Here is an 18628-nt window from a genome sequence, read left to right as displayed (position 1 = left end):
AGTGTAAAAGAGAGATGGGAGTGGGCATTGGACTGCTGGAAAATGATGATGTTGAGGCAGTAACAGGGGACAAGGAAATGGCAGATGAACTGAATAAATATCTTGCACAAGTCTTCACTGTGGAAGACATTAGCAGTATGCTGGAAATTCCAGGTGTCAGGAGGAATGACGTGTCTGAAGTTACCATAACTAGAGAGAAGGTTCTTGGGAAACTGAGAGGTTTGATGGTCATTTAGTCATCTTGATCAGATGTTGTATACCCGAGAGATGTGAAAGAGGTGGCTGAAGTAATTTTGGAGACATTAGCAATGATCTTTCAAGAATCACTAGATTCTGGAATTGTCCTGGAAGACTGGAAAATTACAAATGTTGCTCCATTCTTCAAGAAGAATTCATCTGACCTCAGTGAACATAAGAAATAGGAGCAGGAGTCGGCCATCTGGCCCGTTGAGTCTGCTCCACCATTCAATAAGGTCAAAGCAGACCTGGCCATGGACTCATCTCCACCTACCTACATTTTTCCATTAACCCTTAATTCCCCTACTATGCAAAAATCAATCCAACTTTGTTTTAAATATATCTACTGAGGTAGCCTCCTCTGCTTCATTGGGTAGAGAGTTCCACTGATTTCAGCACTCTCTGGAAAAAGCAATTCCTCCTCATCTCCACCCTAAATCTACTCCCCCAATTCTTGAGGCTATGGCTCCTCGTTCTAGTCTCACCCACCAGTGGAAACAACTTTTCTGCCTCTATCTTATCTATCCTTTCAAATTTTATATGTTTCTATAAGATCTCCTCTCATTCTTCTGAATTCCAGCAAGTACATTCCCAAGCAACTCAATCTTTCCTCATAGGCTAACCCCCTCACCTCTGGAATCAACCTGGTGAACCTCCTCTGCACCGCCTCCAAAGCCAGTCTATCCTTCCTCAAGTAAGAAGACAAGAACTGCAAGCAGTACTTCAGATGTGGTCTCACCAGTACCCTGTACAATTGCATTATTGCCTCCCTGCTCCTTAGTTCAATCCAACATTGTAGTCCATCTGTCAGATCCTTGCCCACACATTTAACCTATCTATATCTCTCTGCAGGCTCTCCATATCTTCCGTACAATTTGCTTTTCCACTCAATTTAGTATCATCAGCAAACTTAGGTACACTACACGCAGTCCCCTCTTCCAGGTCGTTAATGTATATTGGGAATAGTTGTGGGCTCAGCATTGACCCCTGCAGCACTCTGCTCACCACTGATTGCCAACCAGAGTAACACCTATGTATCCCAACTCTCTGCTTTCCATTAGGTAACCAATCCTCTATCCATGTTAACACATCACCCCCAACTCTATCCATCTTTATCTTATGGATAAGTCTTTTTTGTGGCACCTTATCAAACGCCTTCTGGAACTCCAAGTAAGTAACTTCAAACTGTTCCCCTCTATCCACTGTGCTCATTATATCCTCAAAGAACTCCAGTAAGTTTGTCAAACAGGACCTGCCTTTGCTGAATCCATGCTGCGTCTGCCTGATGGATTCATATAGCCTGTGTTCCCAGTCTACACAAGCTTGGGAAGATATTGGAGTTGATTATTAAGGATGAGGTTTCAGGGCACCTGGAGGCATTTGATAAAATAGGCTGTAATCAGCCTGGCTTCCTCAAGGGAAAATCTTGCCCTATAAGTAGGATAGAAAAAGGCCTTTGACAAGGTGCCACACATGAGGCTGTTTAACAAGCTACAAGCCATGGTATTACAGAAAGGATTATAGCATGGATAAAGCAGTGGCCAAATGGCAGGAGGCAAAGTGTGGGAATTTAGGGAGCTTTTTCTGGCTGGCTGCCAGTAACTAGTGGTGTCCCACAGGGCTCTGTGTTGGGACCGATTCCTTTTACATTATATGTCAATGATTTGGATGATGGAATTGCTGGCTCTGTTGAAAGTTTTACAGATAATATGAAGGTAGGTGGAGGGGCATGTAGTTTTTGAGGAAGTAGAGAAGTTACAGAAGGACAGACAGATTAGGAGATTGAGCAAAGAGCTGGCAAATGGAATACAGTGTTGGGAAGTGTATGGTCACGCACTTTAGTAGAAGAAATGAAAGGGTTGCCTATTTTCTAAGTGGAGAAAAATACAAAAAAATTGAGGTACAAAATTACTTGAGAGTCCTTATGCAGGATTGCCAAAGGTTAATTTGCAGGTTGAGTCTGTGATGAGGAAGGCAAATGCGATGTTAGCATTCATTTCAAGAGGACTAGAATATAAAAGCAAGGATGTAATGTTGAAACATCATAAAACCCTGGCGAGGCCTCACATGGAGTACTGTCAGCAGATTTGGGCCCCTTACCTCAGAAAGGATGCATTGAAACTGGAGAGGGTTCAAAGGATGATTCCAGGATTGAATGGCTTGTTTTGCGAAGAGCACTTGATGACTCTGGGTCTGTATGCACTAGAATTCAGAAGAATGAGGGGGAACCTCATTGAAACCTATTGAATGATGAAAGATCTTGATAGAGTTGATGTGGAGAGGATACTTCCTGTGCTGGGAGAGTGTAAGACCAGAGAACACAGCCTCAGAACAGAGGAGTGTCCTTTTGTAACAGAGATGAGGAGGAGGAATTTATTTGGCAAGAGAGTGGTGAATCTGTGAAATTCTTTGGCACAGACTGCTGAGCAGGCTAAGTCATTCTGCATACTTAAGGCTGAGGTTGATAGATTCTTGATTGGTCAGGGCATGAAGGGATACGAGGAGAAGGCAGGAAATTGGGGCTGAGATGAAAATTGAATCAGCCATGATGAAATTAGGCTAAATGTTCTAATTCTGCTCCTATAGCTTATGGTCTTAAGGTCTTAACTGGTGTCAGTACCTTCAGTTGAACTTTGTTTTTTTTGTGTGTTTTCCCCCTAGCCATCAGTCTGTGGTTTTGTATTGTCATGTGCTCCTGTTTGTTTTCATGCCCCGTGCGCTCCTGTCCCCGTTCCTGCTCTACTCTGGCCCCTGTGTTACTGAGTACTCCACCCTCACCTGTTTCTCATTATTACCTGTGTCTTATTGTGATCCAACTATCAACTGCCTCTTTGTTTATTACTCAGTGTATTTCAGTCCTGGGTTTTCGCCTGTTTGTTGCCAGATTGTGCCAGTGAATTTTCCTGAGTTGGTCCAGCATTTGTATCTGTATTCTCTCTGTCTGAATATCGACTCTGCCTTTTTCCCAATTCTGGTTTTTGGATTTCTCTGGATGTTTTGATCTGTATCTGAACTTTGTTGCCGACTTTGTTTGCACCTTGGGATTTGTTACTCAATTAATATCATTGTGTGCACTGTACCGGGTCTGCAATTGGATCCCTGCTCCAGCAACCTGACAACTGGTCATTGTAAGTTGTTGTTTAGGCTAGGGTTAAATTGCTTTGTAAGTTGTTGTTTAGGCTAGGGTTAAATTGCTAAGCTGCTTGGCAGCACGGGCCAAATAACTGGATGGCCTATTCCATGCTGTATCTCTAAATAAAATATTGAAGAACACCTCCAACAAGACTAGATCTAACTAATTTTTCTATAAAATGCATTGTCATGACCATCACCAAATTTCTAAAGACACTTTCTTAGGAAAGAGGGACCATCATTGATACAAACAATCAGGCCAACAGCACAAGTACTGTGGAGACAAGAGATAGTCAAAAGATAGATGTTTTGTCATATATGATTCACCTTCTCATTTCCCAAAGCCTTTACATTATCTACATGATTCAGAAGTAATAATTGTTCTTCAGATTTATTTATTACATGTACATTGGAACATACAGTGAAATGTGTCACTTGTGTTAGCAACCATCACACCCATGGGTGTACCGGGTGCAACTCTCCCATGTTGCTGTCTGCCTGCGTTTAGCCAGCATTCCTCTTCCTTTCACTAGCTGCTGTCAGAGGAAAGTGCAGGAGTCTTGGGATCCACATTGCCAGGTTGAGTAACGAGCCTGTGGACATTCTAGGGACTACGAGGCTCTGAATACTCTTTGTTACTGCTGCTTTTGTGTGGTTTGATCGGGGTGATCAATGTGGACTGAAGCACTTCAGTGAAGAATTGCCAAGAGGCTTACATTGGCTAGTGACGAGCTGCTGAAATGAACAAAACAGAACGCTACCAGTTTGATCTTTAATATTCTTTGTGTTGTTCACTTCCTTTTTGCTATTTGCACCAACTGTTCTTTTTATGCATACTGGGTGTTTGAAGTTTTCTTGAACGAGTTTCAAGGTGTTTCTTTGTTTCCAGGCTGTCTGCGGGAAGATGGATCTCAGAGCTGTATTCTGTACGCGTTCTTTGATAATGAATGTACTTTGAACTTTGAACATAGCATGCCCACAATGCTTGGCAGAGCAACACAGAATGCAACAAAACAGAATGTACCAATTGACAAAGCAACAACAGGGAAACAAGTTCCCAATCACCCACCTACGCACAAACACAGCTCTCCAACCACAAGACAAGCCATCTTCTTTGGCCAACAGTGGACCTAAGGATTCTCAGACACTGAGCAGCAACATTCCCATCAGTCTCGCAGACCCAGGCTCCAGCAACCAGGCCTCGACATCTGGACCTGACTTCATTTTCCTGGATAAGTGTCATTCTCCTAATACTCACAAAGTTTAATACCAACCAGTAATATAGTAAATGGATACATGGAGATACGTCTATACCAAAGAGGGCCGAAGGCACTCCTGCTGGTCAACCTTGAGCAAGGTGTAGCACCTGCTTAGCACCACTCCCCAACCAGGGTAATGTGAAGCCATGGAGCAGGTGGTGGATGGTCGTGTGAGCAGCTGGTGTATATCACAAGTCCTGGTTTTGCGACCATTGACACCAGGCAGACAACCTCTGAAGAGTATTGATAATGGCTGGGGTCACCTGTCTTGTAAAGACACTGCCCAGAAGAAGGCAATGGCAAACCACTTCTGTAGCAAAGACATGTTGCAGTTGTATAAAACATTGGTCAGGCTGCATTTGCAATAATGTGAACAGTTCTGGTCACCACACTCTAGAAAGAATGTGGAGGCTTCGGAGAGAGTGCAGAAGAGGTTCACGAGAATGATCCCAAGAAATGAAAGGGTTAACATATGAGGAACATTTGATGGCTCTGGGCCTGTACTCACTGGAGTTTAGAAGAATGAGGGGGGATCTCATTGAAACCTATCGAATGATGAATGGTTTGGCTAGAGTGGATATGGAGAGGATGTCCTATGATGGGTGAGTCTAGGACCAGAGCGCACACCCATAGAGAGACGTCCATTTAGAACAGAGATGAGGAAAATGTTCTTTAGCCAGAGGGTGGTGAGTCTGTGGAATTCATTGCTACAGATGGCTGAGGTGGTCAAGTCATTGGGTATATTTAGGGCAGAGGTTGCTAGGTTCTTCACAAGTAAAGATGCCAAAGGTTACTGAGAGAAGACAGGAGAATGGGTTTGAGAGGGCTAATAAATCAGTCATGATCAAATGGCTTGATGGGCTGATTGGCCTTATGTTGTCTTGCTGGAACACATTAGTTATAAGAAGAGGATGTATACAATATTGGATTGATTTCTCTGGAGCATCAGAGACTGGAGGACTACCTGATAGAAGCATACAAAATCATGAAAGGCAAGGTAGAAAGGCAGAGTCTTTTTCCTGGGTGGAAATATCAAATACCTGAAGGAGGTAGGGGGAAATTTTAAAGGAAATTTACAAGGCAAGTTTTATTTAAACACAGAAAATGATAGTTGCCTGGAATTTGCTTCCAGGGCTGGTGATGGGAGCAGACATGGCAGTGGCATTTAAGAGGCACTTAAACAGAATGGGCAGGGACTAGAGAGATACAGACCATGGGATGGCTTTAGATTGGCACGGTTAGCACAGACAGGGTAGGTCAAGGGGCCTGCTCCTTCTCTGTACTGTCCTATGTTATAGCTAGGGCAAAGCAATCCAATTGATTGGTACAACAACACACACAAAATGCTGGTGGAACACAGCAGGCCAGGCAGCATCCATAGGGAGAAGCGCTGTCGACGTTTCAGGCTGAGACCCTTCGTCAGGACTAACCAAAAGGAAAGATAGTAAGAGATTTGAAAGTAGTGGGGGGAGGGGGAAATGCGAAATGATAGGAGAAGACCGGAGGGGGATGAAGCTAAGAGCTGGAAAGGTGATTGGCGAAAGTGATACAGAGCTGGAGAAGGGAAAGGATCATGGGACGGGAGGCCTCAGGAGAAAGAAAGGAGTGTTGCATTTGTCACTTTAAGCTTTCACTCTGCTCACCGTTATCTTAATGTGGTTGCAATGTCTCGTCAGTTTGGTTAAGCCCATCACTCCTACTGGAGCAGAGGCCACTGACATCTTCTCTCTGGAGTCCTCTGTCCTGGGCCAGTCATGCAACTGGTCCCCAGGTGTAGCCCATCTTCTTGGTGTCAGCTTCAAGGTCGCCTCACCAGATGTTCTTTGGTCAGCCTCTCTTCCGCTTTCCCTGGTGATGATGGTACCTGGCTCATGTAGCATGTGTCCTATTCGTCTCCAACTTATTGTCCTTAATTCTTCGTCCACTGGTAGCTGGTGTGTTCTTTGCCATAGATCGGAGTGGCTCATGACTTCTAGCAAGCAAATCCAAAGGATTTTTCTCAGACAGTTCTTAATAAAAGCCTGCACTTTCCTTTTCAATATTTTTATTGATTTCTTACAAAAAGAATACACAGTACAGGACTATGTATATCATATATCAATTACAATATATGTGAATCACACTTATAGTTTCATTACCCCATATTCATGTAAATTAAATTGAATCATAATATTAAAAAGTAATAATTTTATTATTATACAAAAAAAAATCTAAACCCACTACCAAAAAAAGCTGTTTGGTAAAGAAAGAAAAAGGAAAAAAAATCCTTATCATATAGTAAAACATATTATTAGCCAACATCTGTACTTGATAACAAATCAAAGATTTTGAAAGTAATTCAAAAGGGTCCCCACGATGTTAGAAAGTCTTGTCTTGATTCAGAAATTGAACAACGAATCTTCTCTAAATTTAAGCATGACATAACATCGCTTAGCCATTGAGCAGGAGTAGGCGGAGTAACATCCTTCCACCTAAGCAACTTTACCAATGATAGTTTTGTTGTCCTCCAACTCTGTCCCAAATGGAATAACTGACTGCGCAGTGGAGTTGAACAGCCTGATCGTAGTGCACTATGACAGCTTCTTGGAACACCAGACGTTCCTGAGCTGGACGAAGGCTACCCTAGCACTGCCTCTCCTTGCCTTGACATCCATATCAGTGCTGTGGATGCAATGTGAGTGAGTGAGACCTCCATCAGTCAGGGCCAACCATACATTTTGTGTTCTAGCTGTCTAGATACGCAAGCTTGGGCAGTACGATATGGAGAGCAAGCTGTTGCTCATGCAGCAAACTCCCCCTCTCCACTCACCTGAAGAATCCAAAGGAACAGCAAAGACTGATAAAGCAGCATCATAGGAGTTGCCGGTTAGCATTGAATTGAATCAAATTGAATTTATTTAAATTTTACATCCATCTCACAACATGAGGGAGTAAAAATCTTTGCATTATGACTCCGTGCAACGTACACATGTGTGAATGGTTTGTAGAACGAAGCTGTCCCGTAGCCTGGTGGTCCTGGCTTTAATGCTGCAGTACTATTTGCCAGATGGAAGCAGCTGAAACAGTTTATGGTTGGGGTGACTGGTGTCCCCGATGATCTTCCAGGCCTTCTTTACGTAGGACTGCTTTCAGGACCCCAGTTCCAGATTTTTCCCTTGGGGTTTGCTCCCGAACCCTTATATAGTCACAAGGTAGCACTGAGATCAGAGTTTCCCTTCTCCTAGATCCGTCAACCAGGGCTGATGAGCCCCATCTGCCCAAAGCAACTGGTTTTAAGGCACCAGTAACCTGTTTTTGCCCCTCTCCTCTCAGTAGAAACAGTTCCACCAGGCTTAGTAGCTAAGCCACATGTGAAGGCCAAGAGCTGGACTTGGTTGTCAGAGGCTATCTGAGGCAAACACCATTGGGAGCATTTAAGAGGTAGTGGGAGCTTATCCCCATTACCACCCGCAACTATAAATGTTGCAATGTATGCAAAGTACAAAATTCACTACAGTTACCCATTTAGGCTACTTCAATTGATTCTCCCACCAAGGTCAAGAACAAAAAGAACGTTGGATCACCAGCACCCACAATTTCTCCACCCTAGGCCATCCTAACGATAACACAAGAAGGTCTGCAGAAGCTGGAAATCCAAAGCAACCCACACAGAATGCTGGCGGAACACAGTAGGTCAGGCAGCATCTATGGAAGTGAATAAACAGTCGATGTTTCACACCAAAACCCTTCATCAAGACTGAAAAGGAAGGGAGAAGATGCCAGAACAAAAAGGTGGAGAGAGAGGAAGGAGGATAGTTGGAAAGTGTTAGGTGAAGCCAGGTGGTTGGGAAAGGTCAAAGGCTGGAGAAGAAGGAATCTGATACTGTAGGAGAAGAGAGGGGACCACAGGAGAAAGGGAAGGAGGAGGGAACCCGAGGGAAGTGATAGACAGATGAGAAAGGGCCAGAGTGGATACTAGAAGAAGAGGGGAGGGGGAGGGAAAATGTTTTTTACTGGAAGTATAAACAGATATTCATGCCGTCAAGTTGGAGGCTACCCAAATGGTGTTGCTCCACCAACGCGAGAGTGGCCACATTTTGGCACAAGAAGAGGTCATAGATTGACATGTTAGAATGGGAATCTAAGTTACTGTTTCTCCATTGTCACAGAGCCGATTTACTGGAGCTTCTTGCCTGAAAGCACTGGCTGTATCTTCACCCCAAAGCCATTTCTCATCAGTCTGAACAAAACACCAAGGTGTAACCAGCAACACCCATTTCCCTTGAGTGAGTTTAAAGTGCTTGTCTGTTATCCCCACTGTTGCCTCCACTGTATCTTGTTAATGGTATGAATGACTCAAAGATTGCCTGAGAAAATGTCTGTGTGCACTGGGTGGTAAGCCCAGTAACATGTCATTGAATCTGGATACAGCCTTTACTCCTAAATCCAGCTGAAATAATGCCTAGCGTAACACACACAACATGCTGGAGGAACACAGCAGGTCAGGCAGCATCTGTGAAGTCAACGTTTTGGGCAGAAAGGAGAGGAGAATGGACCAGGGAGAAAAGGGAAGCACAAAGGGCACTAGAGGGAGGTGTTGGGCAGACGAGGAAAAGAGAAGAGGTGAGAGTGGAGTCAGAATGAGGAATGGAATAATTACCAGAAGTTGGAGAAATCCATGTTCATGCCTTCAGATTTTGGGATATCCAGACACAATATGAGGTTTTGCCTCTCCAACCTAAGAGTGGCCACTCTGTAGAAGGAGAAATGATGTTTAAGCCTCTTAACTTATAGACATAAAATTAACTACAGGTTCCAATCCCCATCCCCAATAGCAACTTCTAAGTTTCATCCATTTCCATTCCTTCCTCACCACCCCCACATTTGCTGTCTGGCTTGCTGAGTTCTTCCAATAGCTCGTTTCTCCTTTGCTCCAAATTCCACCCACTGCTATCTCCTGAGTCTCCAGTGTTGTAGCTCTGTAAGTGCCTGATTAGACCACAATTGTGATCAAAGTTCAAAGTAAATTCATTTCCAAAGTATGCTTATGTCACCATATACAACCCTGAGATTCATTTTCTTGCGGGCAATCTCAGTATTGATACAAGGAAGCACTACCCAGTACCATGGCGGTGTAGCAGTTAGCATGACGCTCATCCAGCTCGAGGCGTTGGAGTTCAAAGTTCAATTCCAGTATCCTCTGTAAGGAGTTTCAATACATACCCTCTATGGAATGCTTGAGTTTTCCCACATGCTCTGGTTTCCTCCCACAATCCATGGACATACTAGTAGGTCAAATACTCATTGTAAGTTGTCCCGTGATTAGATTAGAATTAAGTTGGGGTTCCTCAAAGTGCTAGAAGAACCTATTCTGCACTGTGTCTGTAAATAAACTATTATTTACATAAGAATCGATGAAAAACTACACACTAAGATGGACAAACAACTGACGTGCAAAAGATGATGCCAATACACAAAACACAAATAATAATGATAAATAAACAATAAATAATGTTGAGACCATGAGTTGTAGAGTCAGTCTATGGATTGTGGAATCAGTTCAGTGCAGAGGCCGGTGAAGCTGTCCACGATGGTTCAGGAGCCTGATGCTTCTCATTGCCTAATTAAAGGAAGGATATGGAAGCTTTAGAGAGGCTGCAGAGGAGTAGAGGCATAGGCATAGGCTGAGACAGCCAGAGACTTTTTCCCCAGACAGAAATGGCTGATACAAGTAAGCAATTATTAATAGTTAAGTCTGCACACTGCTAAATGTGTTTTTAAATGTTGCTGCTGAAATGAAAGAATCTCCCACTCAGGATCAATAAAGTATTATTATGATTATGATTATTTTAAGTTGACTGGAGGAAAGTATAAGGGAGGATGTCAGAGGTAAGTATTTTTTGCACAGAGTGTTGGGTGGTACTGGGGCGCTGGCAGAGGCAGATATATTCGGGGCATTCATGAAGCTCGAAGATAGGCTCATGGATGATAGAAAAATGAAGGGCAATGCAGGAGGGAAGGGTTAGATGATCATAGAGTAGCTTAAAAGATTGGCACAACATCGCAGGCTGAAGGGCCTGAAACGTGTTGTTCTATTCTCTACAACACACACAAAATGCTGGTGGAATGCAGCAGGCCAGGCAGCATCTATAGGAAGAAGTACAGTCGATGTCTCGGGCCAAGACCCTTCATCAGGACCAACTGAAAGAAAAGATACTAAGAGATTTGAAAGTGGGAGGGGAGGGGGAGATCTGAAATGATAGGAGAAAACAGGGGGGAGGGATAAAGCTAAGAGCTGGAGAATTGATTGGCAAAAGGGATACAGAGCTGGAGAAGGGAAAGGATCATGGGACGGGGGGCCTGGGGAGAAAGAAAGGGGGAGGGGAGCACCAGAGGGAGATGGAGAGCAGGCAAGGAGTGATTGTGAGAGGGGCAGAGAGAGAAAAAAAATAGAAAAATAAATAAGGGGTGGGGTAAGAAGGGGAGGAGGGGCATTAGCAGAAGTTAGAGTAATCAGTGTTCATGCCATCAGGTTGGAGGCTACCCAGATGGAATATGAGGTGTTGCTCCTCCAACCTGAGTGTGGCTTCATCTTGACAGTAGAGGAGGCCATGGATAGACATATCAGAATTAAAACGTGTGGCCACTGGGAGATCTTGCTTTCTCTGGCGGACAGAGCATAGGTGTTCAGCGAAACAGTCTCCCAGTCTGCGTCGGGTCTCACCAATATATAAAAGGCCACACTGGGAGCACCGGACACAGTATATCACACCAGCCGACTCACAGGTGAAGTGTCACCTCACCTGGAAGGACTGTCTGGAGCCCTGAATGGTGGTGAGGGAGGAAGTGTAAGGGCAGGTGTAGCACCTGTTCCGGTTACAAGGATAAGTGCCAGGATGGAGATCGGTGGGAAGGGATGGGAAGGACGAATGGATAAGGGAGTCGTGTAGGGAGCGATCCCTGCGGAAAGCAGAAAGAGGAGGGGAGGGAAAGATGTGCTTGGTAGTGGGATCCCATTGGAGGTGGCAGAAGTTACGGAGAATTATATGCTGGGCCTGGAGGCTGGTGGGGTGGTAGGTGAGAACAAGGTGAGGCCACTATCCTGAGAGGGGTGGCAGGCAGATGGGGTGAGGGCAGATGTGCGTGAAATGGGAGAGATGCGTTTGAGAGCAGAGTTGATGGTGGAAGAAGGGAAGCCCCTTTGTTTAACAAAGGAAGACATCTCCTTCATCCTGGAATGAAAAGCCTCATCCTGAGAGCAGATGCGGCGGAGACAGAGGAATTGTGAGAAGCGGATAGCATTTTTGGAAGAGACAGGGCGGGAAGAGGAATAGTCCAGGAAGCTGTGAGAGTCTGTAGGTTTATAGTAGATAAGCTGTCTCCAGAGATGGAGACAGAAAGATCAAGAAAGGAGAGGGAGGTGTCGAAAATGGACACCTTTATAAATAAGGGATCATCCCATCCCTTGTTTGTTTATTTATCCCCCCCCCCACTCTTTTTCTCTCTCTGCCCCTCTCACAATCACTCCTTGCCTGTTCTCCATCTCCCTCTGGTGCTCCCCTCCGCCTTCCTTTCTCCCTTCGCCTCCCGTTCCATGATCCTCTCCCTCCTCCAGCTCTGTACCCCTTTTGCCAATCAACTTTCCAGCTCTTGGCTTCATCCCTCCCCCTCCTGTCTTCTATCATTTTGGATCTCCCCCTCCTTCTCCCACTTTCAAATCCCTTACTATCTTTTCTTTCAGTTAGTCCTGATGAAGGGTCTCGGCCCAAAACGCCGTTTGTACTTCTTCCTATAGATGCTGCCTGGCCTGTTGTGTTCCACCAGCATTTTGTGTGTGTTGCTTGAATTTCCAGCATCTGCAGATTTCCTCGTGTTTGTGCTCTGTTCTCTATACTATTTCTGTGGTAGGTTTTCAGGAAGAGAAACCATTGAAAAGAGATGTTTGAATTATTTTTAATAATTAACCCAAAAACTCTTCCCTAAATCAAGGGAAGAGGGAACATATACATAAACAACTACTGCCAAAGGTTAACGTATAAGAAAAGAATCCTAGAAGGGTCCACCCTACATTGTCAGTGATACTAATCTGAGACCTCACCCCAGAGCAGCCAAGAGTAACAGCAAACAAAACCATGGGAGGTGATAGAAGCAGATACAATTGTGACATTTAAAAGGCATTTATACACGTACACATGACTGGGTGGGTAATATTCTGCTTACTGTTCCCATGGGGAAAATAGAACAAAGTTCAGCGCAGCACATTCAGGTTCTTCAGCTCAGCAAGGTTGATTAAATGCTCACCGGTCTATAATCATCTGGTTTGGACATCTTAAATAATGTTTTAATGAGAACCACTTCATCGTAACATGCAAATTCTAACTCTGCATTTTCAAAGGTCGCTGAATGCAATTTGAAATTCCCAAGAGGTATTACATTGGTTTTAAACCCCTAATTTGCAATCAGCACCATAGCGTAGTGGTTAGCACAATGCTTTACTGTGCCGTCTGTAGGATTGGGATTCATCTCCCACCACTATCTGCAAGGAGATCATATGTTCTCCCATGGTCAATGTGAAACTCCTCTGGGTAATCCAACTTCCTCCCATATTCCAATGACATGCAGGTGAGTGGTGGGCTTGCTATGTTGACACCAAAAGCGTGGCGACACGTGCAGGCTTCCCCCAGCACAATCCTCACTGATTTGATTTGATTCTAACCACACATGTTACTACATGTTTCAATGTACATATGCTAAATAAAATGATCAGTTTCAAGGTCCTAGGTGTCAAGAAATCTGGGGATCTAACCTGGTCGCCAACATATTGATGCAGCTACAAAGAAGGCAAGACAGCATCTATACTTTATTAGGAGTCTGAAGAGATTTGGCATGTCAACAAATACACTCAAAAACTTCTATAGTTGTACCATGGAGAGCATTCTGACAGGCTGCATCACTGTATGGTATGGAGGGGAGGAGGTGGAGAGCTACTGCACAGGACTGAAAGAAGCTGCCGGGGGTTGTAAATCTAGTCAGTTCCAACTTGGGTACTAGCCTACAAAGTACCAAGGACATCTTCAAGGAGCGGTGTCTCAGATATGCGGCATCCATTATTAAGATCTCCAGCACCCGGGGCATGCCCTTTTCTCATTGTTACCATTGGGTAGGAGGTACAGAAACCTGAAGGCACATACTGAACAATTCAGGAACAGTTTCTTCCCCTCTGCCATCCAATTCTTAAATGGACATTGAACCCGTGAACAATACCTTACTTTTTTAGTATATATTATTTCTGTTTTTGCACAATTGTTAATCTATTCAATATACATATATTGTAATTGATTTACTTAATTATTTTTTTATTCTTCTATATTATGCATTGATTCTGATTCTGGATCTTTTAATATCATTAAATCTCTTTAAATGATCTTTGAAGTCACTAAAACAAGCAACTATATTAGTTTCTGACATGAGATTATATTCATTATAGGTCATTAGGAGGTTCTCAGCCTATAGCCATTGCATTAACTACCATAGGGCATGCAAAAATTAAAGTAAAGGGGTTCTCCTGAGATTCAGTTGGTGAACTTAGGGTTGAACATCGTCATAATGATGGGCAAGACTCTAGTCTTGAAACTGCACCAAATTTACTGGCTTCAGGAAACTAACATATGATATTCCACATTTGTGGTGACACCTGCAGGCTGGCCCCAACACGACCTTGGAAGCACCGGTTGTTAACGCAAATGACTCATTTCACTGTACGTTTCGACGTACATGTGATAAATAGAGTCTGAAATTGAATCTGATATTCAGAACAGTGAGTACTTCCATAAGACCATGGAAGGTATAGGAGCAGAAATAGGCCATTCGGTCCATCAAGTCTGATCCGCTGATCCATCATGGCTGATTTATTATCGCTCTCAACTCCATTCTTCTGCCTTCTCTATATAGCCTTTGATGCCCTGAGCAATCAAGCTCTTACCATCCTCCTGTTTAAATATATCCAATGATTTGGCCTCCACAGCCTCTGTGGCCATGAATTCCACAGATTCACTGCCTTTCGGCTAAAGAAATTTCCTGCTCAGAATTTCTATCCAGTGAGTCCTGATAACAAGAGTATTTGAGTGGGTATCAGCTATCAACAGAATCCCAATGGGAAAATATTGTAGATGGTGGAAATGTGAAATATAAACAAAAATATCTTGGATTATGCAGCAATACGTGGGGAGAGAGGAACAGAGTTAGTATTTCAGGGCAATATCTTCCAGCAGTTTTGAAAAAGCAGTCCAAAACAATGCCTGCTTTAAAATTCAGAAATAGAATCATTCAGAACTTTTAGGTAACTCTAGCATTTTGTGTGTGTTACTTGGATTTCCAGCATCTGCAGACGTTCTCTTGTTTTAGAATTGCTAGGTGATTGGAGGAAAGTATAGAGATGTCAGAGGTAGATTACCTTTACACAGCTGGGTGAGTGTGTGGAAGGTGTTGCTAGGGGCATTATTGTGAAACTACAGATTCTTTTCATAAACATGTTATTCAGCAGGTGCTGGAAATCTGGATCAAAGCATGCAAATATAGGCAGATATATTAGGGACATTTAGACAAGCATGTGGATGATAGAAAAATTGAAGGCTTTGTGGGATGCAAGGGTTAGATGAACTTCAGGGTCTCTTAAAAGTTCAGCACAACACTGTAGGCTGAAGAATCTGTACTGTGCTGTAATGTTCTATGTTCTATGTTTAAAACACTTCTCGGCCATGCAAAATATTCCTTGACATTCATTATCTGCCAGGCAGATACTATCAGAAAAAGCCAATATATTACATCGGAGGGGTTCTGTGGAACTGTGTCCCACTTAAATTTATGTTTTCAAAGAAAATCAGAACACTCAAAATAATTTTTACATTTCATTCTCAAAGTGCAGGCAGTTAATTTTGCAGACTGCACGTGGCGTTTATTAATATTTCAGCATCATTCTACTTACTCTGGTGTGTAATTATTCATTGGCATAATCTCTGAGGGAAATTAGACTGTTTATTGCCAATAATATGATATAAAGAAGAGAAGGAGCCAAGAGTATAAAATGCCATTTGCAAATTAGAAAGCTTATACAGGAGAAACACGTTTGCTGATAACACTAATCTTTTACTTTATCCTTCTTTATATTATCCAAACAAGTACAATTCAAAGCAGTGTAGAAAAGTCTTAGCTTGACAGACAGCATCTGTTGAGAGAGATAAGAGTTAATGGTTCGTGTTAATATCCTTTGCCCACCCCGCCAAAAATTTCCTTATTTGAATTGCACGTGTATGTATTTTTTTTCCACAATTATAGTTCACATAAGAGTAGTGGGGTTAAGAGTTTATGTTTACTGACCTGTATGTTGTTCTTGATACAACACACCAGACCAACCTTGTTCCCTGCCATTTGTTCACTGCCAATGTTCCTAATTATTAATGGGAAAATTCAGTGGGAGCCAAAATGACCTGTACTGGCATATATTGAACAGACAATTTTGCAATGAATCATTTGTTGCCTATTCACGAGGTACTTTTTTAAAAAAATTCACATTATCTCCGTTCCAGTTAAACCGCTGGAGGCTGATAATGTTCAGCATAGTATGCAAGTGCATTTAGTAGTGTCATGTGACTATGGTGTGATATAAACAGCCAGCTCTGGAAATTTCCATTCACCATTTTTTTTTAAACTCTCCAGCAGTTTGCTTCCTGATGATAAACTGAAAAAAAACCCTCAAATAACTTGCGGTTGACAACTAACCCTGCACATTCAGGGATTCAAGAGCTGAGAAGCTGCAAGAACCTGAAATGGAAAGTGCTAGAAGTATTCAGCAGATCAGGCCACGGCTGTGGAGAATGAAGTATTTCAGGTCAATGACCCTCCATCAGAGCTGATATAATGTTAGAGATAAAACAAGTTCTAAAGTGTGTGAGGTGGTGTGTGGGGGGAGGAAGGAACATGAAGGGAAAGCGTGTGATAGGCTGGAAAGCAGAGTAATTGGGAAAGGGCCCAAAGACAAGTGTATTCCTTTTTACTGGATTAGAGAAGGCGCAGTTTAAACTACTGAGCTAATAACCTGGAGGTCAGGACAAACAGTCCTAGAACCTGAGTTCAAATCCCGACATTTGCAGTTAATAATTTTCTAATCTTAGTAGTCATGGCTGCTACGATTGCTGAATTGTTGTTAAAATAGCAGTCTGGAGAACTAATGGCCTTCCGGGAAAGAAGTCAGCCTGCCTTATTCAGCCTGGCCATTTGCAACCGCATCCCACCACAGGAGTTTCACCCTCAAAAGGTTTAGCAAGCCACCAAGTTGTTGTTACGACTTTCTAAAGGAACAAATAAGAATACAGCACAAGGGAAGGAACAGGCCCTTCAGCCTATATCATCTGCCCCAACCCTGATGCAAATTTAAACTCCATATCTGACTGGACACGATCTACAGTACCATGCAAAAGACACCTTAGAGATGCCTAAGATTGAGGCATATTCCTATATTGGTCAATGTGAAGCAAAGAACAAATCTGTAAATCTGATTCCCCTCTCCCTGCCCCCTTCCCACTCTCAGTCCACAATAGAGACCCATATCAGAATCAGGTTTATCACCACTCACATACGTGATGAAATTTGTTTTTTTTTTGGCAGCCGCAATACAGTGCAAAACATAAAACTTCTGCAGTACTGTGCAAAAATCTTAGGCAGACTAGCCATACATATGTGCCTAAGACTTTTCACAGTACTGTATGTCCCTCTATTCACTGCCTGTTCATGTACCTCTTAAATGTATTGGCTTCCCCTAAGAGCATCTTCCAGGCACTAACCATTCTGGGCAAAAACAATTGCTGTGTAAATCACCTTTAAGCTTTCCCTCCTCTTAAAAGTAAACCCTTTCGCTTTTGATTCGTCCATGCTGGGAAAAAGACTCTTGACTATTTATGATTCTCCTGGTCTTATATACTTTCATCAGTTTTCCCCTCAGCCACCAACACTCTGGAGAGAATAAACCAATATTGTCCAAACTCTCCTTATAAATAACATGCTCCAATCCAGGCAACATCCTTGTAGTTTATTTAGAAATTTTTTTACAGTTACAAGACCATGCTGGACACTAAGAGCTTCAAGTACTGCAGGTCTACCCTATCAACGAGTTGCGCAATGGCAGCAAAGGTCAAGGAACTGGACTTGGTGCGGACTGTGTTGCTGCCTGCTACACAAAGGCATCAGAGCTGGTGCGCGAAGGCAATATTCAGCAAGTGATTAGCTTGGACACTTTGCCTGCAATTGCAAGACCCTGTTGGACATTAGTAATTCAAAACGCTGCTAGTCCGTTTGCCTTGTTTATTGGTAAGACAGACGGTGGTGGAGCCATGTGGCCTCTGTTGTAGTGAGGACAAGGCCTCAAGCTGTGGGCTTGCCTGTTGCAACAATCTAGGAAAGGAGGTGCCAGAAGAGGTGAAATGTGGCATCCATGCTGGTTTGGGGGCTGGCCTCTCCTGTCAGTGCTGCTCTCCAGTGTTTGCTCGGTGGAAGACAAGCTGGATTATTTGTGCACACGCTTGTGTTCATCTGCAGGCTGCTTAGAACTGCCTGTTCTTGCCAAAAAGACCCATGCACATTCAATTTACAGGGCATATCACACAGCGACAAGGGCTATATATATTTTTTGTGTGTGACTGTCTGTTTACTACCATCTTTTAAGTGCTATTTATCTCTTCTGCTGATAATGACTGTTGGTACTGTATTTTCCATCTTGGCCTCAGAGGAATGATGTTTCATTTGGTTGAATTCATAGATATTCATGTATGGTTGAATGATCATTAAATTTGAACTTGAACCTGAAGTAGAGATGTGTGGAACAGGCTGTTCCAACACAATGAATCGCACTGCACACCTTTTTAACTCCGGTCTAATCACAGCACAATTTCCAATGACCAATTTACCTACTAACGAGTACATCTTTGTATTGTGGGAGGAAACCCAAGCATTCATGGGAAGGATGTACA

General features: G+C 43.2%; 1 long non-coding RNA gene across 1 annotated transcript; it reads right to left on the bottom strand.

Annotated features, from left to right (window-relative positions):
- Window positions 1-3758: 3758 nt before the first annotated feature.
- LOC132393528 (uncharacterized) lies at window positions 3759-16125 on the bottom strand. The gene is made up of 4 exons (XR_009511910.1): window positions 15984-16125; window positions 10129-10227; window positions 9268-9360; window positions 3759-6600 (listed from the first exon to the last, which is right to left on the bottom strand). It is a non-coding gene; the product is annotated as an uncharacterized LOC132393528 (long non-coding RNA).
- Between the last annotated feature and the right edge of the window lie 2503 nt (window positions 16126-18628).

Source organism: Hypanus sabinus, chromosome 4 (genome assembly GCF_030144855.1).
Source record: "Hypanus sabinus isolate sHypSab1 chromosome 4, sHypSab1.hap1, whole genome shotgun sequence".
NCBI classification, from domain to species: domain Eukaryota; kingdom Metazoa; phylum Chordata; class Chondrichthyes; order Myliobatiformes; family Dasyatidae; genus Hypanus; species Hypanus sabinus.
The sequence above is the reverse complement of the archived record's forward strand: the minus strand, read 5'-3'. Positions and strand labels throughout refer to the sequence as shown.